Raw genomic sequence first — 25192 nt, 5'->3', positions numbered from 1 at the left:
ACAGAAATGTTGCTATATTATGTAACTTTCTTGGGGTAAAGTAGGAACATGTTGGAAGTTAAGCAGTTATCTTAGGTTAGTTGTCTTTTTCTTACTCCCTTGTTATGGTCTCTTTGAAATGTTCTTTTATTGTATGTTTGTTTTCTTTTTAACTTTTTTTTTCATACAGTTGATTTAAAAAAGAAGGGAAAGTTAAAAAAAAAAAAAAAGAAAAACAAGGGGGAAAAAAAAAGATGTAGTGCCCCCTTGAGGAGCCTGTGGAGAATGCAGGGGTATTCGCCTACCCCACTTCCATGGTTGCTAACATGACCACAGACATAGGGGACTGGTGGTTTGATGGGTTGAGCCCTCTACCATAGGTTTTACCCTTGGGAAGACAGTTGCTGCAAAGGAGAGGCTAGGCCTCCCTATAATTGTGCCTAAGAGCCTCCTCCCGAATGCCTCTTTGTTGCTCAGATGTGGCCCTCTCTCTCTGGCTAAGCCAACTTGAAAGGTGAAATCACTGCCCTCCCCCCTATGTGGGATCAGACACCCAGGGGAGTGAATCTCCCTGGCAACGTGGAATATGACTCCCGGGGAGGAATGTAGACCCGGCATCGTGGGATGGAGAACATCTTCTTGACCAAAAGGGGGATGTGAAAGGAAATGAAATAAGCTTCAGTGGCAGAGAGATTCCAAAACGAGCCGAGAGGTCACTCCGGTGGGCACTCTTACGCACACTTTAGACAACCCTTTTTAGGTTCTAAAGAACTGGGGTAGCTGGTGGTGGATACCTGAAACTATCAAACTACAACCCAGAACCCATGAATCTCGAAGACAATTATATAAAAGTGTAGCTTATGAGGGGTGACAAAGGGATTGGGAAAGCCATAAGGACCACACTCCACTTTGTCTAGTTTATGGATGGATGAGTAGAAAAATAGGGGAAGGAAACAAACAGACAAAGGTACCCAGTGTTCTTTTTTACTTCAATTGCTCTTTTTCACTCTAATTATCATTCTTGTTATTTTTGTGTGTGTGCTAATGAAGGTTTCAGGGATTGATTTAGGTGATGAATGTACAAGTATGTAATGGTACTGTAAACAATCGAAAGTACGATTTGTTTTGTATGACTGCGTGGTATGTGAATATATCTCAATAAAATGAAGATAAAAAAAAATTACTGGGGAAAAAAAAAGTCTTCAACCTACTGGAAAATTTTTTAAAAATCTATTATAAAGGATTTTTCAACAGAATTTGAGAAACATTGCTTTGGAGATTAGAAAAACAGAAGGAATTGTTCCCTTTCGGGTGTGCGTGTGAATACTTTCTTCATCTTTAGGTCCAGTTGAGTCATTAACAAAACCCAAACAACTAGCAAACAAAAAACTTTCCCTTTATCCCCTTATCTCAACAGAAACTCCCTTTACCTTTAATTTATAATCTACCTTTACTGAGAAATGAAAGGAAAACAACATCATCCCCAAAGAGAAATACTCAAGCAAAAGGCAAAGTCAACCTGATGTCTGCCTGTGAAACTAAAATCTTGACAATTTGGTAGAGCTGGCTAGTGGTGTCCGGGTTTGGGATCTTTCTCCCCACACTCTACCCTGTTCCTCCAACTAGCAGCAAGAAGGTCCTTATTTCAGATCCAGGTACGATTGATTCCTTCTGATTCTGGCTTTGCTAGAACCCCCTTTTTAGGCAGGCTGAGCTGAGAGGACAAAGACAGACAGGTGGGAAACGGGCCAGGCTACAGAGCCTGATAGAAGCAGACTCAGCCACCTTAGATAGCTTTGGAAGAGTTTTATCCCTGTTAAAACTTGTCTGTAATGAACACCTACCTCACAAAATCTCAGTGAGGACAGAAGAAGTCGACACATGAAAAATACCCTTCTCAGTCACTAAAATAAAGGGAGTTGTCAATTTTTACTATTTCCATTACTACCATTAACAGTAATAGGAGTCATTTCCATATCCAAAATGAGAAGTATGGCTAGGCTCAGATACAGAATGGAAATCTAACTGTACATTTACAGTAAATCAGACAAAATATAATTTTTTGGCAGTTGAAGGTTATGATATACATGCCATGAAAGCAAAATTTAAAAAAGCACAGAAGAGCTGTCTTCTAGAATTTTACCAACTATCTTACTGAAGGATGAATAGACATTTTAAGCAGCTTCAGAGGGCAGAACAAGGATCAACAGGTGAATGCTATAGGGAGACAGATTTCCAGTCCATCAACGAATCAACGACAGCCTTCTTAAATATGAGAGCATCAAAACAAAGAAATGGACTGATATATACACATATACATATGTACATATATCCCCTTATGTACACCCAAGGGGGGAGGGAGGGAGAGAGAGAGAGAGAGAGAGAGAGAGAGAGAGAGAATTTTATATGCCAAGCTGAATGGAATGCATTTGATTTATCAAAATGTTATATTAGGGATGTATCATAACCCTATTAAACAGATGAGGATAGGATACTTCAAATAAGAAAATTTGAGTTAACTGAAAATTCTGAACTGTTACACAGGCAGAGAAGGGCCTCGAACATAGGTAAATTCCACGTCATCGTTATGCTGTTTGCTTTGAAAGCAGGGCTTGATTTAATATTTTGCAGATGTCCTTATCTTTATCTCAACGGTGGGCAATTTTGCCCCTCCCTCTCTAGGGAAATGTGGTAATGTCTGCAGACATTTTGGTTGTCACCTATGGTTGCTGCTGGCATCTAATGGGCAGAACCCAGGGATGCTGTTAAATATCCTTACGATGCACAGGACAGCTCCCTACAACAAAGAATTATCTGACCAAAAATGTCCATAGTGCCAAGACGGGATAATCCTACTGATTCACTTCTTGTGCCAGAATTAGTTGCATCCCGTTGTCAAATTTAAGAATATGTCCCTTGTTTTTGTAATCTACACCGTCTCTGGCTTTCTTTTTAATCCTCATTTTCACTTCAGCTTCTCTTTTCCAGGGTCTCTTGTAAACATTATCTCCCTATGACAATTTGGCTTATTTTGTATCTTGATAGTTTCTACTCAGAAGATACACTTGGACTCCAGATCTTTGTGGAGGATGGTTTGTTCCCACTTGTGTACTTGCACTGGGAAAAGTAATTCCCCATGAAAATGCATGTTGCACAAATCACTGGAAAAATCCCAGCATCCTGCTTTTCTGCAGCACCACATTTTGGGAATTGTCTGTCATGTGGTTCTGTCATGTTAGGGGCAGGAGCTGAAGGCAGCCTTGAACCTTTGTGGTTCATCAGGGTGAGACATTTCTCCATTAATTTCCACCTCCTCCATTGAGACTCAAATTCCAAGCTGCACGGCGCTGTCAAGCAAAATGAGAGTAATTTAAAGACATAAACAGGCCTCCCTGGTAGGCAGAAACCTGCCTTAACACAAAGCCCAGACCTGGCTCTTTGCCTACTGCGTAGGTGAGTACACTCTGATTTTGGCAATTCTATCAAGATTTTACTGCCACAATTGAAGCATTACAATATGGGGAAATGGCATATTACCCTCAACAGAAGTTCTTTATAAGGTCTTCATCATATTTTAGGAAAACTGAACTGTTTTTAAATGTTGAGCTTTTCAAAATGCAATAGAAATGCAAAGATGGAAATTTATATGAAAATAAACATCGTAGAATAAAGAGAAGCTACTTTAAAAAACAAAAATGAAAACTACTTTTAAGGAACTTAACTTTGTCTTTTACATAAGGAGAGTCCTTGAATAAAATAAGTCATAAATTATTATTGGTTAAATAATCTACCCATCAATTAATAAACAGCAAATTTCTGGCAAATGTTAACAAGCTGTTGTAATACTCATCCATATCTTAGCAAAGATCCATGTTATCCAAACATCACAGCTGAAATGAGATATTAATAATAATGATCATAAATAATTTGCACTTTACAAGTATATTTTGTGCCAGGCACAGTACTAAGTATTTTGTATGAAGAGACACATTTAATTCTTACAAAAACTCCATGAAGGCTGCATTATTATCATCCCCATTTTACAGATGAGGAAACAGATCTGTTTGCTCAAAAATACCAAATAAGCTGTATATTAGTTCATATCTATTTATGAACCCAGGTCTATCTGAGTCTAAAGCTCATCTTCCAAATCACTGTCATAGTCCATTATGAGTTGGTCACACTCTTCGATTTGAATTTGCACTTTCTAAGTAAACTGGTATAGACGTATGTGTCAGGATTTATCCCCCAAGTGCCACTTTAATTAAGTACCAACCCCAGAAGTTCTAAAAGAGCATTTCTGGGAGTGTGTATTTCCCCCAGAACCATGCCCAGCTGCAAAGAAGGATTCTACCTAAGGAATCCAATATTCCCACCTGCCTGGGTGTCTTTTTGTTGTTTTGCTTCACTCATCTATTCAATAGGTCTATGGCTATTTTCCTGGGAATTATGGAGCTTTGTGCTCCACCCAGGGTTGGGCTATATTATTCCTGATCTTCATAGGTTCTCAGTGTTGATTTGCTTAGGGACTTTCTACTCCACATGACCCTTAGCATGGTAGAGGCTTTACTGACTACAGCCAGTCCCACCCAACACTCCAGGGAAAGCCACCCTACTTGGACCTCACATCCACAGAAGGGTCAAATTTGTAATTTTGACATTATCTCCAAACATTGAAGATACAATGGAAGTAGTTGGAGGCACAAAAGTTTTTACTTTTGATAATGTATCATTTATCTGTTTTTTTTTTTTTTTCTTTTGTTGCTTGTGCTTTGTGAGTCAAGTCTAAGAAACCATTGCCTAACACAAGATCCTGAAGAAGCTTCCCTACATTTTCTTCTCGGAGTTTGATAGTTCTGACTCATATTTAGGCCTTTGATACATTTTGAGTTTATTTTTGCATAAGGTATGAGTTAGGGGTCTCCCTAATTTTTAATTTTTATTTCTCTTTTGAAAATGGAGATCCAGTTTTCCCAGAACAATTTGTTGAAAAAACGATTATGTTCCAACTGAGTCGTCTTTGCCCCTTGTCAAAAATCAGTTGGTCATAAATGTGAGGGTTGAGTTCTGAGTTCTCAATTCAATTCCATTGGTGTATGTGCCAGTACCACGCTGTTTTGATTACTGTGGCTTTATAATAAGTTTTAAGATCAGGAAGTGTGAGTCCTCCAACTTCACTCTGCTGCTGTATGTCTCCAGTGTATTTTTATTTTCTTTTATTGTGATTTTATTCCCATAACTTCTGTTATGTTTCTTTTCATTATTTCAAATTATTCTTTTATGCTCACCCAGTGTCTTCTTAATATCCTTTATTTCTTTAGTCATATTTTCCTTTTTCTCTTTTAATGGATTTAGGAAATATGTTTGAACATCTTTGATCAGATGTTACAATTTCTTTTTCTTCTCCAAAGTTTTAATTTGTTCCTTTGTGCCATATCTTCCTGTTTCTTAGTATGGCTTGTAATTTTTTGCTGATATCTAGGTATCTTATTTTCTTGATGAGTTTACTCTTAAGATTGGTTTCTCTCTGTTGCCTAGCTTTTTATTATTTATTGGCTTTGTGTTAAAGCTTTTCTTTCACACTTGGTTCAGCCTATTCTAGTCTTTTCAAATTGCAGGTTTTTTTACCTTTTAGTCATCTGATTCTTGCCCTGGGTATGTGGTATAATTTTTAGGATTACACTGTTTGTGTAATTGTTTCACCCTCAGTAGAAAGCTTCATTCCTCTCCTTCTTCTCCAAGAATGTTGATCTGTTTGGTTGTTTTTGTTTCACCTGTATTATTACTACTACTACTACTACTACTACTACTATTATTATTATTATTATTATTATTATTATTATTATTATTTTAACTCTCCTTTCATTGCTTCTACCTACTTTTGCTTGGTACACAAATTCTGGAAGGAGGGCCACCCTGGAGAATACTTTTCCAATTCAGCATTTCCCAGCCAAAACAAGGTCAGGGACCCACGAAGGGGATGGAGCCCAGATCCCAAAATCCCTAAGAATAGGGTCAGGAAGGTGTTCTCTCCTGGCCTGCCCCACAGATGGTATTCTTCAGCAAACTTTTCCCTGCAGCTCTGTGGAGGCTCTGCATCTTTAAACCTCCACCACCTTTTCCCCTGTACCCTGTATGCCCAAAACCATAAGTTTATGATTACTTTTTATGCATTTGCATTTTAGCACCTGTAGGAAGTAAGAAGTGTAGTAATATACCAAACAATACACTATAATACTACTTGTATTTATAATTATTGCAATGGTTACCTTTACTCTAGGTATTTATTTCTTTATGCCACATTGAACCACTGTCTAATGTCCTTTCTTTTCAGTCTGAAGAACTCCCTTTAGCATTGCTTGTAGGGCAGGTCTGGTGGTGGTGAACTCCCTTAGCATTTGTTTATCTTGCAAGGTTTTAATCTGACCCTCATTTTTGAGAGAAAGTCTTGCTGGATATAAAATTCTTGGCTAGCAGTTGTTTTCCTTCAGTAATTTAAGTATTTCATCCCATTGCCTTCTTGCTTCCATGGTATGTGATGAGAAATTAGCACTTAATCTAATTGTGACTCCCTTGTACATAATATGTTGCTTTTCTCTTGCAGCTTTCAGAATTTTCTCCTTGTCCTTGCATTCAGTAATGTGACCAATATAAGATGGGGTATATTCTTCTTCATGTTTATCCTTTTTGGAGTTCTTTGGGCTTCTTGGATAGGCATATCCTTGTCTTTTGCTAAGATTGGGAAGTTCTCCATCATTATTTCCTTGAATATTTCTTCTGCCCTGTCTACTTTGCTAATGCTGCTGGGATGCAAAACACCAGAAATGGATCAGCTTTTATAAATGGGGTTTATTTGGTTACAAATTTACAGTCTTAAGGCCATAAAATGTTCAAGGTAAGGCATCAACAATCGGGTACCTTCACTGGAGGATGGTCAATGGTGTCCGGAAAACCTCTGTTAGCTGGGAAGTCATGTGGCTGGTGTCTGCTCCAACATACTGGTTTCAAAATGGCTTTCTTCCTGGACATTCCACTTTAGGCCACAGCTCCTCTTCAAAATGTCACTCTCAGTTGCTGTTGGGGTGTTTGTCCTCTCTTAGCTTCTCTGGAGCAAGAGTCTGCTTTCAACGGCCATCTTCAAAGTGTTTCTCATCTGCAGCTACTCTCTCAGCTCCTGTGCATTCTTCAAAGTGTCCCTCTTGGCTGTAGCAAGCTCGCTCCCTCTGTCTGAGCTTATATAGTGCTCCAGTCAATTAATCAAGGCCCATGATGAATGGGCAGGGTCACACCTCCATGGAAATTATCCAATGAAAGATCTTGCCCTCAACTGTGTGATCACATCTCCATGGAAACATCCAATCAAAAGTCTCCAACCCAATCAACACCAATACATTTCCTGACCACACAAGACTGCATCAAAGATAATGGCATTTGGGGGGACATAATACATCCAAACCAGCACAGACCCTTTCTCTCCTTCTTCTCTTTCTGGGACTTCTGTAATGCATACATTGATACATTTGATGGTGTCCCACAGGTTTTGTAGGCTATTTTCACTTTTAAATAATTATATTGTCTTTCTGTTCCTAAGTGTGACTCATTTCAATTGTCTTGCTTTGAGCTCACAAATTCTTTCTTCTGACAGCTCCAATCTGCTTTTGAAATTCTCCTGGGAATTCATCATTTCAATTATTGTGGTCTTCAACTTCAGTAGTTCTGTCTGGTTCCTTTTAAAAATTTCTATCTTGTTACTATGATTTTTATTTTGCTCATTCATTGTTTTCCTGATATCCTTCAGTTTTTTCTCAGTATTTTCTGTTAATCTAAAGGCTCTGTTCAGTATATTCACATTCTTGTCTTTTTCACTGGTGTTTTCTTGATTTTTATCCTCTTCCTTTGTTGGGTCATCATTTCCTGTTTCTTTGTCTTGTACTCTTGTTGCACACTGTGCATTTTATTTTTTTTAATTTTAACTTTGGGATTTATTTGAGATATCTGTTTATTATTTTTGTAACCAGTTGGTGATAACACAGACATTTTCTTGAGCTTTGGTCCTCCCAACAGGAAAGCCTGCTCAAGGCAAATAAAGTATGCAGGGTTTTCCCTCTCTCTCTGGAACTATGTCTTGTCCTGGGCTTTTGGTTAGTTGATTTGGAGTTACCCTTTTTATAGGAGTTTTGTTATCCCCTCTGTTTCCCAGGACACAGACCTCCCTCTCCTGGGTGTTTGAAGCCAGCAGTCCTTTGCCCCAGACTGTTCACCTCTATAATTTCTTAAATTCCTTTCCTTGTCTCAAGCTGCTTTTGCCTGGAGGGCAAATTCTATGATGAGGGGCTTGCCTGAGAGGACTTCCCCATGTCAGTTTTTCCCAGTCAAAACAGGATCTGGGACCCAAAAGGGGGCACAAGCCAGCTCCAAAGTGCCTGGGAAGGGGATCAGGAAGGGTGCCAATAGCTTCTCTGAAGGTTCCCCAAGGTGAGATTTCCTGACCTGCCCAGGAAAAGCAGCCCTTCAGCTAACTGGCCCCCACATGCTGAAGAAGTGCAGCATCCTTAAGTCTCCCTGCTGCTGCCCCTCTCTGGGGTGGGCTAAAACAATGGCTGCCCTCAGAGCCAGGCTTCAAGTGATATAGTTCATTAATCAAAAGCTGACAGTGGTCAGCCAGGCCCACCCTTTGTTCTTGGGGAAGAAGATTTTTATATTCCTTTCCATCATCAGCAGCTAGCCAGTGCCTCAACCCCAAGGTGGCCTGCTCTTTACTATGAATGATGACTCCTTAAATTCCTTCCTACATATCACAAGTCCTACTCTAACCTTGGGCCCTTTCCTACTGCAAATTTTCATCCATCTTGGATCAAAATGCCCTAAACCAATGAAAGAGAGAAATGAAGCAATCAAATAATGCCTGTCAGGAAGCGAAATACGTATAGTATGTTTCTTCTCATTACTGCATATTATGAGGGCTAATCGCAGAGATGAATATCTTTAGTTAGAGCCACTTCTATGAGAATTTATATTTAAAAGTAATTGCTATAGATCATAATTGGTTGATTAGGTGTTCTCAACTCCTTAGGTCCTTTTCAGACCTTAAATGCGTAATACATGCCAGGCTTTCAGAGGGGCCAATTGGTATAAAAAGGAATGTAATTTGTCCTTTATAAAACAGCAAGTTAGAAAATGTTATCACCAACTGAGCATCCTCCCAGATTATTTTCTTCATCATAAGTGTCGCTGGCTATCGTAGTGGGAGTGACATGTAGATATGAATCATGGAGTTGACCCAAGAGCCATCTGACTTGTTTGAACTGCTCTGCAAATAGATAAAATATTCAACCTCATCTATTTTATTAATTTTAATAACCATAATTGTGCATGCCATATTAGTGGGGAGTTCATTATATTCTTATCAGAGTTTCCCCCTCTCTTCTTAAATCATATAATCTCCAAAAAGGCTTTGTATGTGATGGTGGTAGAGTGATGGTCCACTGGGCCTCTACATCCCAGCAGAGGAAAAAAAAACTGGTATTGCTTCAATCCTCTATTGCCTTGCTTCTTCCTGCTGCATAGTCCCTCTGTCACTATGGGTTCTACCCAGCTCCAGAAAGAGGAGGATCCACACAAAGCTAACATGACAGTGACCTAAAGCCTGAATAAATAATCATTGGTTGTCCAAGGGAAGTCAATCTTATTTCCTTGATGCCAAACTCAGCGCTAGGTGCTCTGAAATAGAACTTACGGAGTTTCAACTCAAGTCATTTAGTTCTTCCAATTCACAATCTTGTCAGCAGGTCAGGAAGCTTAAGATGGACTGGTGTTTGTAGTCTTAACCTCTTGGACCTAAAACTCTTATCTCCTTTCCCTCCACAGGGATTCATGCATAGAAATCAGTCAGTATTGTCTTTTCAACAGTTGAAACTCAAAGGATCTGGACATTTCCATTTCCTTGGACAATGGATCCACTTTCCTAACAAAGTCTGTTTTAAGTAACTCACAGAAGATTTATCCTTCTAAGAAAAATGTCTCCAAAGTTATCCCATGGTAATTTTTCTGGTTCTGCTATATCTTAGAAAAGAGAGAGAAAAATAATTCCACAATTTTTTATCTCTATGAGGGCATCTTTGTACAGCGCACAATTTTTTTAAGGAAGTAAAGTTCTCCTATACCGAAAATATCTCCCAATATCTCCTGATTTTTTTTGTTCTTTATTTATTCATGTTTTTATATTTTTTATCCCACTTAATTTGAAACACTTCTGAACTTTAATCTATTCTTTATATCCAATCCTTGCATCACTGTTTATCAAAGAAAGTCAACCAATGGCCCCCCAACAGGACAGGTGTTTGTAATACAGTTAGTTGCCAACATATCTGCTTTCTCTATCAGTGTCTGGACAAGCGCTGTGTCATTACATTCCTTTATCCATTGTGCCTGCCACTTTACCTGGCACATTTAAAATGTTCAGTTACTGCTAGAAAAATGTATTCATGTATGGATGAACGGGAGGAAGGGGAGAAGGAATGAAGAAAGGGAGGAAAAGAGAAGGAAGGAAGAAAGGACTGAAGGAAGGAAAGAAGGGAGGAAGGAAGGGAGGGAGGGAGGGAGGGAAGCAGCTATGGATCAAGTCATTATAGTTTCTAGGGATCTTCTGATCAAAATGAAAATACATTCTGAGAAGTAATAATGATAATATCATTAGATGCAGACACTTGCTGGAGAGTTATCTGATTTCTCAGTGAAAAATCCCTAAGTAAAATGGATGCCAGTAAGTAAAGCTCTTGATAACGGAGACTGGAACATGGCTGGGAGCAGGAATGAAGGCAGGCTACAATCCAAGGACTTTTGGAAAACTGTGGTCAATATGAGATCTCATGGGCAGGAATGAACATTAAAGAGGGGAAAGGTGACAAGAGTGATAAGACAAATCACTGACTACTCATGCTAGTATGGGCCAGTATATCAACTTTAGACTTAGAAAACAGCCGTTTCATCACTCACAACTTTCATCACATTACATACTCTCTGCTTCTGTTAGAAGAAAACAGCCAAGGGAGACAGGAATGGTTTAGGGGGAAGAGCAGATTCAGAATCCTAAGAGCTGAGTTTGAGACTGCCTCCACCATTTATTAGCTGTTTCTTACTATATCCCACTCTATAACACAGATATAATTCTAAACCCATACCCCACAGGTTTTTGTGAGAACTAAATGAGATAATTTATGTGAAACATCTGGGGGAATGATGAAGTACTGGACATAACCAAAAGGTGTTACTTTTGCCCAGAGATAATTGAGGCTAAATTGTCCTGCTTTCAAGACACAACTGATAATTTGCACACTTTGATTTCATACTTATTATTTGGCAAATTGCAGTGTATGGTTAGTTGTGACGCAAAGGAGCTAACTACTTGAGTTTGACATTTCAAGGATTTTGGACTGAAGTAAACCATAGAGCCAAAAATAATTAGCTTGGGACAAATGCAGAAATAATAGCCCTCTGCTGCTTAAAGGAGGGTGGAAAATTCATCCTGTTTCTCTTTAATTCTCACATAAAAACCTGTTAAAGCCAGAACAAGGAAATGTGTCAGCTGAACCTCTAGAAATTAAAAAAAAATAGTTTCATACAATCTTTCTAGAAAAGAAACTTCTTATATAGCTATACCTTCATTCTTAGTTAAATCACTAATTGTTAAGTGTTTCCTCTAAGCCCTATTAACAACTAAGGAGTGAATGATAATAGCAATATTCATTATAACTCAGCAGTTAAGAGGACAGACCTCATCAGCTTCAGATCTGAGCTTAAGGTCAAGCTTTGCTATTCACTGTGCAACTGTGGGAAGGTTCTGTTAGTCTGTAAGCCTCAGTTTTCTCATCTGTAAAACAGGGATAATAGTGATACATATTTCACAGGGTTATGAAGGTAACCACAATGGAGAAGGCAGAGTGTTTTGCCACACCGCCTGACCCAGGGTAGGTACTCAGTAAGTCTTCGCTAACAAAATAAACATAACTGACTGTGCTGGTTTGGATCTGTTATGTTCCTATAAAAGCCACATTCTTTTAATCCAATCCTGTGTGGGCAGACATATTGTGGGTGGGAACTCTTGATTAGGTTGTTTCCATGGAGATGTGACCCCACCCATTCAAGGTGGGTCTTAATCCCCTTGCTGGAGCCCTTTGTGAGAAGAGAAAAGGCAGAGACATTTTTGGAGAGACTCTTGGAGGGAAAATGCCCAAAGACATTTGGAGAGTGAGAGCCATTTTGAAACCAGAACCCAGGAGAAAAAGGACCAGGAGATGTCGCCATGTGCCTTCTCATGTGACAGAGGAACCGCGGATACCAGCTGCCTTTCCTCAGAGAAGGTATCTACCTCTTGATACCTTAATTTAGACATTTACATGGCCTTACAACTGTAAATTTGCAATCTAATAAATCCCCATTGAAAAAGCCAACCCATTTCTGTTATATTGCATTCATCAGCTTTAGCAAACCAAAACACTGTCCCTAAGCACCTAGGTGCATAACCCTATGTAAGCTTGCTGTATTATCACAGAGGAGGTGAATTTTATCTTTGACTCCATAATACATCTCTACTTCCTGATTCTAAAGATAAAATTTTCCAAAATCCTCCAGCAAAATGGATGTTCCAGAAAGATGGGCCCGTGATTGTCCTGTGGATTTCCACAATCTTGAATAGAGGTACATGTTAAGTAAATTCCTCCCAGCCAAGACCCCAAACATTTTGGTTTCTGCCAAAGTTCTGAAAGTTGAGGCACCAAAATTGGGATGGATATGAACAGCTTGGAAAATCAGTGTTCTCCCAATTAGATATTATCTCACATATGAACTCATTTAGCTACTTGAGTTACAACTAAATGACAAGACCGTAGTCACCCAGGTCTTTTTCTGAAAGTAATCTAATTCAACCAAGGAAATGTTGGCATGCAGAAAGTGGGCTTGAATCTGGACATAACCATGGCATAACAAAATGTACTGATGACAGAAGAAGCTCAGAAATATGACAATTTTAAGCTTTTTATCTCCTAAATGAATCTCAATCATTCCACTGTCTCCTACTCCCACGACATATCATAGGAACATGGGTTGGGAATGACCTTAAGGAATACATAATACTTAATACCAGACCTCATTCCATGAATTCAAATTGATTTAGCCTCAAGAGTTTCAGTTGAGCCTCAGATAGGCTTTGTGGGAGATGACAAGGCCCCTTAGAAGCACTGTCACTGTCCCACGCTGGGAGGTGGGGCTTACTGGTACACCACCTCTCCCTGACTGAAGCTGGACAAAATGGTCATTGCCCAAGGAAGGAATGATGGGGCAAACCACTGAATATTCTATATAGCTTCACTATAGTTCCTTCACCCTACTTTCTGTCTTTCCTGGGGCTTCTCTATTCATGGGATTTTTTCTCTTAGGTTCCAAAATCACTAACATGCCTGGAAAAAGAAGTACTGCAATTATTTCAAGGAACTTGGGAATCAAATAGATGTGGAATGAAACAGACTCCACCACTTACTGGATATGAGAACTTGAACACATTTCTGAGCTTCTCTGTGCCCTGAACCCTCACCTAGGGATAATATTGTGATGATAAAGGGTTAGTAATCTCAGGGGTGTTAATAACTGGCCTACAAATAAATGAAACAATCAGAATGCAGACTTGCCTCTCACCACCTCTAGTCTGCCCCTGATTTGCACGAACTCTTAGGTTACTACTAAGTTTGAACTGGACTCCAACAGTGTTTCACAAAGTAGAGCCCTTGAAACCATCTGCATCGGAATCAACCGTGCTATTTGATGAAAAGCAGATTCAAGGTCCATCTCCAGGCCTAGTAAACCAAAATTTCTGGGAGCATGGGGCATGAAATTCTGTACGTTTAACAAACTGTCCAGATGATTCTTTCGCTAAGTAAAGCGTGAAAGCCTTTGTTTTTATAGGCTATTGTATACACCTACTCCTCAGTTCTGTCTCAAGGAGTCTAGTACAGGATTGGTCAGTTGATTCTAGTCAAGGAACAAATGTCCCCAGGATTTACTCAATTAAAAAATAATAAAAATGAAGATCTGAAGTCCTAAGATTATTTTGGTACCTAAGCAGAGCAGCAAGTCAGTCTTTCCATCTGCCCTTCTCTCTACTTCCCTGCTCATTGCCGGACTTGGCTGAAAGCAGGATGTTAGCAACTGAAGAATATACATAGTTTGCCAAAAATATCAAGACATAATTATTTTCTCATATTTCATTACATTAAGGAGGCAGTTTTCAAATTCAATTGAAAATTTTCTTGATGAGAAAGGGATGGCACAGCTAGATTGTCTTCCCTCCCTTTTTTTATTTTCCCAAAGCTATTAGCTAAGTAGAACTATATTCTCAGTAAGTAATATATATTTAGTAAAGTTAAAGCTTTCAAATGAGGGACAAATACATCACATAGCCTCTAAAATATTGCCATCAACCAGCAAAAGGCAGTCTAGGGTTTCAGGTGCTGGAAATGTATTGAGACATATATTTTAGAAGTTGTGTTACCAAAAGGACATCCAAGGAAACAAATAGACCTATTTATCCTGAGGACTGCCTGGTCCAGTCAGTGAGATGTGATTTGCTGAATGACAGAGTTTATTTCTATGAACTAACAAAAGCCAGGAAAGGGTCATTAGAGAATCTGAGATTGCTGAGTTTCCATTCCAGACTTCGGACTACTTACAACAAATGTTGAAAGGGAAAGATCAAGAATCATCGACTGTTAGGTTTGTGAAGGCACTTGCAGGGCTCAGGGAAAAAGTAGAAAAGTCTCCCTTCTTCATCCCCCAGAGGCTGCCTGACCTGGTGAGCTGAAAGGAAGAAATGAGAATCAGCTATGGTATAGGACTGACTTTGTTTATTAAATGACCTGTCCTAATCACCATGCATTTCTCAGCTTGCAAATGGGAGATAATCAATCTCACCACCCTTCCATCTCTTGGGTTTGGAGGAGAGTGGGAGTTACTGCCAAAAGCTGACAAAATCCATTACACACAGAGATTGCAAAATACTGTCAGAAATTTAATGAACTACAGCGGGCCTTGGTGGGCTATAATACCCAGTTCTTCTTGTAAGTGACAGTTGGCCCAGGTCAATAAATGTAATTCACCCCCTTTACAAATAATAACTTGGTAGGGTTCTAAAACAATCAGCACATGGCATTCACCTGGCCAGAATGCCAGATATTTTGCATTCTGCTCTCTGTGTCTCTCTCAGCTACCTAGCCCTCCTATTTTACTATTTGTTCCCCCTACTACCAATTTTTTTTTCCTCCTTTCCCTCTCCTGACTTCTGATTGATTATTAGAGTAGTATTTTAGGAATACTGTGTTTGTCATTCTATTGACTTTTTAGCTATCCTTCTTTACCAATTTTTTTTTTTAAATTCAGTTTTATTGAAATACATTCACACAACATACAATCATCCATGGTATACAATCCACTGTCCACAGTATGATAACATAGTTATGCGTTCATCACCACAATCTCTCTCTGAACATTTTCCTTACATCAGAAAGAACCAGAACAAGAATAAAAAATAAAAGTGAAAAAAGAACACCCAAATCATCCCCCCATCCCACCCCGTTTGTCCTTTAGTTTTTATCCCCATTCCTCCACTCATCCATACACTAGATAAAGGGGGTGTGATCCACAAGGTCTTCACAATCACACTGTCACCCCTTGTAATCTACATTATTCTATAATTGTCTTCAGGAGTCCAGACTGTTGGGTTGGAGTTTGGTAGTTTCAGGTATTTACTTCTAGCTATTCCAATACATTAAAGCCCAAGAGGTGTTATCTATATAGTGCATAAGAATGTCCACCAGAGTGACCTCTCGACTCCATTTGGAATCTCTCAGCCACTGAAACTATTTTGTCTCATTTTGCATCCCCCTTTTGGTCAAGAAGATACTCTCAGTCCCACGATGCCGGGTCCACATTCATCCCCGGGAGTCATACTCTGCGTTGCCAGGGAGATTTACACCCCTGGGAGCTTCTTTATCAATTTTTAAAGATTTCTCTAGGAATTACAATATGTATCCCTAAATTTTCACAATTCATTTAAAGTTACTATTGTACCAACATATTCACAGTTTGAAAAGAATTGTATAATCAGAGAGTTCTATTTACTTTCCCCGATAGGGTTGTCAGTTATAGTATATCTGTATTCATTATAAATTCCATGATATATATCCTCATTTTTAAATAGTCATATGTATTTTAAAGACCTTGAGAGGATAAAATAAAGCATTTTAAATTTACCAGATTTTTATCATTTTTTTATGGATTTTATTCTTTCCTAAATATTTGGGTTTCAATCTGATATCCTTGTCTTTCAGCATGAAGTTCAGCATTTCTGGTAGTGCATGGCTGCTGGTCACAAATTCATTTAATTGCTTTTTATCAGCAAATGTATTTATTTATCTACATTCTGGGTTGAGGACTTTTTTTTTTCCCCCTTTCAGCACTTCCTTCCTTAGTTTCTGGTGAGAATTCCATGGTCATTCAAATTGTTAACATATATTTAATGTGCCATTTTCTGTGGAGGTTTTCAAGCTTTTCTCTATATTTCTTTTCCAGCAATTTGATTATAATATTCCAGAAATGGTTTTCTTCAAGTTTACTCTACTTCTTGTTGGTTGCAATTATGATATCTGTAAATTTCGTTTCTTTTGCTAAATTTGGGAACCTTTGCTGTTATTTCTTCACACACTTTTTTTTTTTTTCAATTGCATTATTTCTCTCCTTTCCCTCTGAGACTCCTAGTATATGTATGTTAAACTGTTTGGTATTACTCCTCAGATATCGCCTCATAGATCCCTGAGGATTTGTTCATTTTTTTTCCAATCTGTTCTCTCTCCTTTCTTCAGATTTGATAGTTACTAATGACACCTCTTCAGGTTTGCTGACACTTTTCTTCCATTTTCATTCTGGTGTTAAAACCAACCAGTAATTTGTTTCTTATTTCAGAAACTACATATTTTTAGTTTCAGATTTTATATATTTTTAATATTTTCTATTTCCTTCTGACATTTTCTATCTTTTCATTCCTCGAAAACATATTTTCCTTTAATTATTAAGCATAGTTTTATTAGCTGCTTTAAAAACCTGGCCTCACAATTCTAATACCTGGATCATCCTGGATCCCTTGCTTATTTTTTCTCTTAAGATTAGGTCACATTTTTCCTGCTTCTTTCTAGGTCAAATAATTTTGGATTATAACTTGCAACTGTGAATGTTATGCTGTGTAGTCTTGGCTCTTATCCTGCTATATTTCTCTGAAGACTGCATTTTTGAGCAATTAATCTTTTTGGACTCAAACTGCAAAGTTTTTCTTACGGATGGTGGGTCAAATCTCAGATCAGTACTTTCATTCTTAGCTGTACATGCTTGGTTAGGGAACAGTCAGTTTTGCAGGCAGGGGGCAGAGTTTACACACAAAATTTTCAGCACTCCCTCATTTTCTAAAAGATATGGTTGCCCTAAATTCTACCCCGAGTCTTCATTCCATAAAAGCTGTGGGTTTTCTACTGGACTTTTAGCAGCCCTGCACAGCTTTCACTGTAAGCTGGACTCAGGCTAAAACCTGTCATAATGAGAAACACAATACTGTGTCATTCCCTTCTTCCAAGTGGTGATACCCCACCAGATGACATCTCATTTTTGTTAGCAGTCTCCAAATAGTTTTGTACTGTTGTTTTTCATTTTGTTTTATTGTTGATGTTTTGTACTGAAAGTGTATTTTTTGTTCGCAGGAGGGCTAGTTGTCTTAGGAGCTTATTCTGCCATATTGGAAGCAGAATTCTCCAAGCAATGTTTTTAATGGAAAGTCCAAATCTGATAGAAGATGAATCTTCAAAAAAATAGGATTTGTTAAATGCCAAATGAGGGCTTAGTTTATTGTTTCCTCTGATGTAGACCTGTATCAGATTAATTATACTGAGGTGGGAAGGTAATCAGAGATTTTACAAAGAAGGCAGTATTCTAAACGGGATCTTGAATATTAGTTGGATTTATATTCCAGAGAAAGCATGTGAAAGCCTTTCAATTGGTACAAGAATTGTGATCAAAGTTACAAGGGATGGAGCATTAGATCATGATACGCCTTCAAAGGTAAGTTATTGCTTACTGTTCTTCAAGAAAATTGTTGTTACTAGTATTGAGCAGAAAGGGTGCTGACTGTATTAAAGGAGTTTGAGGATTGTTTACATTTTGGGAACAAAAATGTCTTAGCCAAGATTAAGGTCTTAAGATGATTGAACAGGGAAACAGTGGAGGCTCAACTTCTGTTTGTCCTGGTTACCTTCCTCTATCTTCATAATAAGGATATATTGGGGAAAAATGCACACAAATGGATTATGAAGGAGGTAGGGAAGGAACAAAGCATGGTTTCCTTGGAACCTCCTTGGGAAAAGATCTCGAGAGAATGTTGGGAGGAGTATGTGTGACAGATAAAGGATATAAGACATGTAAATAAAACAACTACATTAAGTCTGCATCAGAAACCAGAGGCTTATTGTAACTCCCACTGACTTGTTCATTGTCAGTGTAAATAGTCATATCCCTCTAGTTTGTGGTTTTTGCTGCAGAGGAGAAAAACCCGGACTGGAAAACAGTAGTGCTTATTTTGTTGGTAGGGTTGTTTTGGTAAACTGGCCTGGATTAGTGACAATTGTGGCAATTTGTAACCTAAAATTGAGTCTAAGCTAAGGGCTTAGTTAAGGTTATGTATTTGCATATATATATTAAAAGGGCTAATGTTTACTGAGCACTTGATTTGAGTCCAACACTGCTTAGCATTTTGTATGCATGTTCTCAATTAAGATTCACAATTATCAAGAAGGTACTGTTCTCCCTGTTTTATGGTTAAGGAGACCAGCACTTAGAGACATTAATCAACTTGCCCTTGATTATGTTGAGTTTCTGGGGAGATGATTATACCCAGGCTGGATACTGAAGTTAAATATTTTGCTGGGTTTCTTTTGGACTTTAATTTGCTAGCAATGGGCCGATATTGGGAATTTTTGAGAAAGAAGTGTTACGAATAGAGTTATAGTGTAGGGGTAGGGCTTTCCTGGCTTTGCTGAATAAGGATATATTAGAGGGGAAATGGTCAGGAATTAATATGAAGAAAGAGGAAAGGGCAAATAAATAATTTCAGGGAATGACCATATTCAAGCATTAGGAGGGGAAAAACAAGTGAGAGGTTAAGATAAGTGGCTGTTCTTAACAGAGAAGGCAAAGAATGAGGGAGTATCAATGAAGAGGAGATGAAGAGGATGGTTAAAAATAGGTGCTGCAAATAACTAGAATTTAATCACTGGTTATCTTCAGTAGCATAGTTTCAGTTTTAGTGGTGGAGCCTGCAGAAGATTTAAAGGCCAACACACAGTCAGAGTAAATATAAAGGCAATGACATGTGGTTAAGAACATGGAATTGGAGCCCAACTGCCCATGTTTAATCCTTATAAGCAGTGTGACTCAGACCAAGCGACATAACATTTCCATGATTAAGTTCCCCCTTTCTTAAACGGGACTAGTGAGTGGACCCACCTCACAGACCTGTCATGACAATTAACGGCGACAGTATATTGAAAGTACATAGAACAGTCTTTGATCACACAAAGTAAGATATGTTAGTGATTATCGTCATTATAGAAAATCTGATTATGTAACTCATATGCTTAAATCCATTCTGAAACTTCACATTTAACTTAAAAAAAATAATCCAAACTCCTTACCCATCCAGAATGTTCCTTTCTACCTTTCCTACTTTATTTGACTCACAATTTACTCAAGCTTATTAAGTTCCAGCTGTGCTCACCTTCTGATAATTCCAGAAAAACAAAGCAACACAAATTCAAATTTGCCTTTTCTATAGCACTTTACATATAGCTGGCTCCTCATCTCATTTAAAATATTTTTGGGCTCTAGGAGCCTTTTTTGCTCACCTTATATAAATTACCTGTCCCCTCTCTCCAGCTTGTTATTTTCTATCATGGTGCCTGCTTCTTATTACTTTCTTTATATCCCCTTATGCAACTAGAATTTATTGTCTTTATTACCTGACTATTGGCTATTTCTCTTGAGTAGAATACAGGATCCAGGAGGATAGTGGGCCTATGTCTGGGTCCCAGCACAGCACCTAAAACATAATTGGTAATTAATAAATGAATAAATAAGTGGAAATAAAGAAAGAGAAGCTGGAAGTTTACAGTATCCTTTCATGATATCCTGTAATAAGGGAAACAAATCTTTAAAATATTCTAGAAAAATATTCCAATCAATGTCACTTTCATAGCAAATTATTTAGGCTGATGCCTGAATGCTAACCTACAAGAGTATCTTGGACCATTGACATGATTTATTGGCTTGCTGACCAGACTACAGAGATGAACATGAAGGCTTTTACCATGCTTGAGATGTGGGCTGCCTGGATATACATTACTTCCTTGGCGGGATAAAAGTCAGTAGCTGACAAGATGCAACAAATATACAGCAAGGTGAGCACTTCCCTCGACTTAGCTTTGCACTTGCTTGAGTTATAGCTATGATATTATTTAGCTATCATTTTACATTTGAAAAATCACAATCTTCTTCATATTGCAGCAGTCCAGGAGATGGAAAACAATGGAAAAGGCAAATAAGATACATCATTTTTATCTTTTCATAAATTAAGTCATTTCCCTGGGGACATAGTTGCTCAAAGATCTTCTTAAATTTAGAACAAGTAGACAGATGAACAGCTGAAATATTGAGCAAATATACAAAGATGGGGACTAAATATAGGGGAAAGCAAAGATTTCAGTTATAAGAAGGAATCTAATGTAGTAAAAGGTCATTTAGCAGTAGAAACATTTTCTAAAGGTTTTGAAAGAAAATGATTTGCTTTGCAACAAAACTTGGTGCCTTTATAATGTTCTATTTGTCAAATTACCCAATACCTCCCTATTATATGATTCAGTAAGATATTTGACCTATTTGTTAGCTAGGTGAGAGGCAGATAGGAGAGAGAAAAGTTAGGAAGGAAATTTTGGCAATAGTGGGAGATTTGTTATGTTGGTTAGGGTAACACAAGGTGTGTAATAAACCTCCAAATATTGGTGACTTAATACAAGAAGCATTGATTAACTTGATTGCCTAATATTCCTGGTCAGTGGGAGGCTTTCCCCCATGTGATGATACAGGGACCCAAGCTCCTTCCACCTTGGCTCTCCACTACCACCTAAGACCTTGCCATTCCTGAGCACCTTCCACTGGAAGTGGAGAACAGATAGAAAACACAAGCCCCAACTTATTAAAATCTTTGGATTGAAATGACACTTCCTCTCATATTCTACTAGTGAATACTACTCACCCAGCCATATGTAGGTACTAGGAGGGATGAGAACTGAAGTTATTGTCCAGGAAGCCCTTAACTTCCTGGGGGCTTCTTTCTGGGACAAATATGTGCTATGGACGGGTGAGAACAAAATTTGTTGAATAGCAAACTATTCCACTGCAATCCTTGACTTATTTTCTCCAAAGTTGTATATTAGAAAGATGTCTGAGTGGGAGAGAAGTCTGTGACCATATCTCATTCAGTCACAGAATGGACCTTCAATATTGGCAAATAACTCAAAATGAGTTACATCAAAATTGGATGCCTTAATGAAATATTTGTGACAGCTGCTCTTTCACTCCTATTGGGTCTTGTTTAGGACAACCTTAAAATTAGATTCTATTTCCTAAAAAGGTATTAGCTGGGTAGTGGTGAAAGGTACACCAGTCCACCTGGTTTCTGAAGAAACCTGGGAAAAAAACGAGACTATACGTGAAAGATGGATACTTTCTCTATGTGGATTTTGCTCTTCTCTATAAAATAGAGGACAAAAACATGCTGGGTGGTCTTACAGATGAATAGATACCTTTGTAAATCATAGTATTTTTTTTTTCAGTCATTCAGTTATCTGTCTAGCTATTTATTTACTTTATTCATTCATTCATTTATCAAAGTATGCATTTATTTGTTTACAGCCATGTCCTACACAAGTTTCCTACAGACCCATTTCTAAAGTATCTTTTGCATTGCACTTCACTTAAACCACATGAATATATTGAAATATCCCATAGCATTGTCAAAAGAACAAAAACAAAGAGGCAAGTGCATGAAAATATCCAAGTGCAAAAATCTAAGAAATATCACAACACCATGGTAGTAGAAAACATACCGGATCCCTGTAGGTATGAGTCAATAGGGAAGACACTTTATGTTCAATGATATTCAGAAGTCTCTTTCACAAAATGAGATAACACTGGTATCTGGTACCATGCATACCACATGTATACTTTGAATGAGATAATGTGAGTCAAATACTTTTCTACCATTATTTCCTGCTGTGGCATTATTTACCTTTTACTATTAAGGAGAACAATAACACAGTCACCCTATTTCTTTACCTGATGACTCCTGATTACTCTTGGGATAAAGTCTACACTCTTTAACCAGTTTACTAGGCTTTACCTGATCTGGTCTGTGCTGACTTCCACAGCCTTCATTTTGTCTACTCCTTATTTTCAATTCAAACCTTTAGTTCCATAAGGAAAATATGTCTATTCCAAGTGCACAGCATTTCTTCTCCAACACTTGTGCAGACCACCTTTGCCCCTTTAATCTGCTTCTTGGACTGGTAATCTCTTATGCATCCTTCCTGTTACAATTTATATGCCACTTCTTTCAGGAAGCATTTGCTTATTCCTCCAGGCTGGCTTAAGTGACCTTCCTCTTGTCACTGCAGTCTCTACTTCCCCCTACTGTATCGCTAATGGCTCAGAATTATAATGACCTGTTTGCTTTCTGTAGCCACCAATAGATTGTAAGGTCCATGAGGACAGGGACCTGGGGCAAAACAGGGATGGGAAGAGGCACATGGAAATGTCTGCCCCAGCAGGGAGGGCTATTATGTCACTACAGATGTTTAGAATAGCCATGGCATGATGATAAAAAGCGGACCAACTTTTATTCAGTTTTATTCTTGTTTTTAAAGTTTCTACAAGCAATGCACCCACTTATTGCCTGGACCTGTGTGTGCTGCTCCTACTCCCCATCCCCCAAACCCCATTCCAGTCTTAGAAAACTATGGACAGGGACCGTGTCTATTTTGTTGATTTTTCCACTCTCTAGCATACTATCTGGTACACCCATGGCTCAATAAATATTTGCTGATTTGCTAAATGAATGATCTTCCACTGCCAGTGCAGTGAAAAGCAATAGATTTCAAGTGATCCTTCTTGTATTTACAGCCTCTCATTTTGATGAATTTCTATACTAAAATAAATATGCCAAAATAGGAATAAACAGTTCTACTTCCATAAAGATACTCCTAAAAAATTCTCCTGGAAGTTTTGATTTTAGTCTGTTAGGCAAATGATGCCTTACGTTACAATGTTTGACATTTATTTGAGTTAAATGACATGTTACCCTGTTCAAGGAAATTTAAAATGTATTCACATCAAATGAGTCCTTTCTAACCAATCAATTTCAGCTCTAAAAAATAGCCAACATTTATTTTAATATGATCTTCAGAGGGGTTTGCACCTGTGTGGATAGATGGCTTACATTTGAGAAATTTATTTTGGAATATTCTGTTCGTCTACTTTTAGAGCTGTTTTACAAGCACAAAAGCCAATTTAAAATGTCAGCATGTCTACGAGCAAACCAAAAATTGTTTTCTTGAGATTAAATGGATTCATAAATGTATACAGTTAAATAATCGTTAATTTATTTGTAAATAATGTTCTGCTATATCCGAAATCTTAGTTTATTCCATCGTTCTGCTTCTCACCTGCTGTTTTTTTTTAACAAATAAATTATTTAATGGCCATGTTTTATTGAGGAAAATTACTAGTAAATGTACATGAAATGCTGGACTACTCTTCCATTGGAATAAGTACACAATTATTGCTGAAGATTCAAAGGGAAAATTTAGCATTTAATATTTTGTAATACAGCAGGCATGGTTAGGGTCTCCGGAGGCAGTCTATCCTTCAGTTTCAATTTCACCACTTCTCATTTGTTTGAACCCTGAGAAACTTTCTGGACTTCTTTGTGCTTAGGCTCCTGTTAAAATGGGGGTGAAACACACTGAACCTAACTCAGGGTGGCTTGTGAGGATCAAATTTGTAACTACACATATCACCCCTAGACCATAAGAACAGTCCATAAGAACAGAAGGACACTGGTCCATAAGGACAGCTGGGCACAGAGAAGGTGATGATGAACTATATTCCTTACTACTGTTCCATATTCTGACTGGTTTCCTGATGTGAGAGCAGACTCATTCCTGCATCTTCCACACCTCCACAGTGCTCACGATTAGTAGGCACTTAATAAATAACCTATCGATTCATCCATATTAATGCACATTGAGCAAACACATGAAGTGAACCTTCTACATGCCACAACCTGTATGCTAAGAACACTCCCATGGCCTTCAGTGTTTGCAGCCTTCTTTCCGTGTTCACAGCCAAGGTCAGAGTTACTAAGACATTTTACAGACAAGGACAGTGAGGCTCTGAAAGGCTGGTGCAGTAAAATGCCTCTCAGGTTCACAATCAGAGTCTCTGACTGCAGGCCCTATTCTCTCACCATACCACAGAAGCTGAAAAATGTGTCTGGTAAAAAACAGGGTCATGCCCTTTTGACCATTCAGTTGATACCCAAAGCAACAAAGAATCTTAGGCATCAAACACGTATTTCGTATTGAAAATTCGATTGAAATTCCCTGTCCTCAAGTTTTACTTAAAAATTGCAAAAGCTATTCAGAATAGTTTATCATTTTCAGTAAGCTAAGGAAATTAACCTCCTCCCAAAGTGAAATACGTGAAAATTGCCTGAATATCTGAAATTTAAGACCTGAGCCATTATCATTCTAGGGACCGACATTCCACTGGCTTTGATTTCACAGGCAAGACCAATTCTACAGAATGCGCCGTTATGTCTCCAAGAGAGAAGACTCCCAAATTTATGGGACTGGTTGTGTTATGCCATTTGATGTTAGTATGGCCACCTTGTTCCCATAAGGATTGCAAATAGTTGGAGTGCTACACAAGTGTACTACTAAGATTCATTGTCATACATGCTTCACTGAGTCAAATTCAATGGTCAAAGGTGGGAGGTGAGAATAAACACTCAATT

Source organism: Choloepus didactylus, chromosome 1, assembly GCF_015220235.1.
Source record: "Choloepus didactylus isolate mChoDid1 chromosome 1, mChoDid1.pri, whole genome shotgun sequence".
NCBI lineage: Eukaryota > Metazoa > Chordata > Mammalia > Pilosa > Megalonychidae > Choloepus > Choloepus didactylus.
This window is presented reverse-complemented; position numbering follows the sequence as displayed.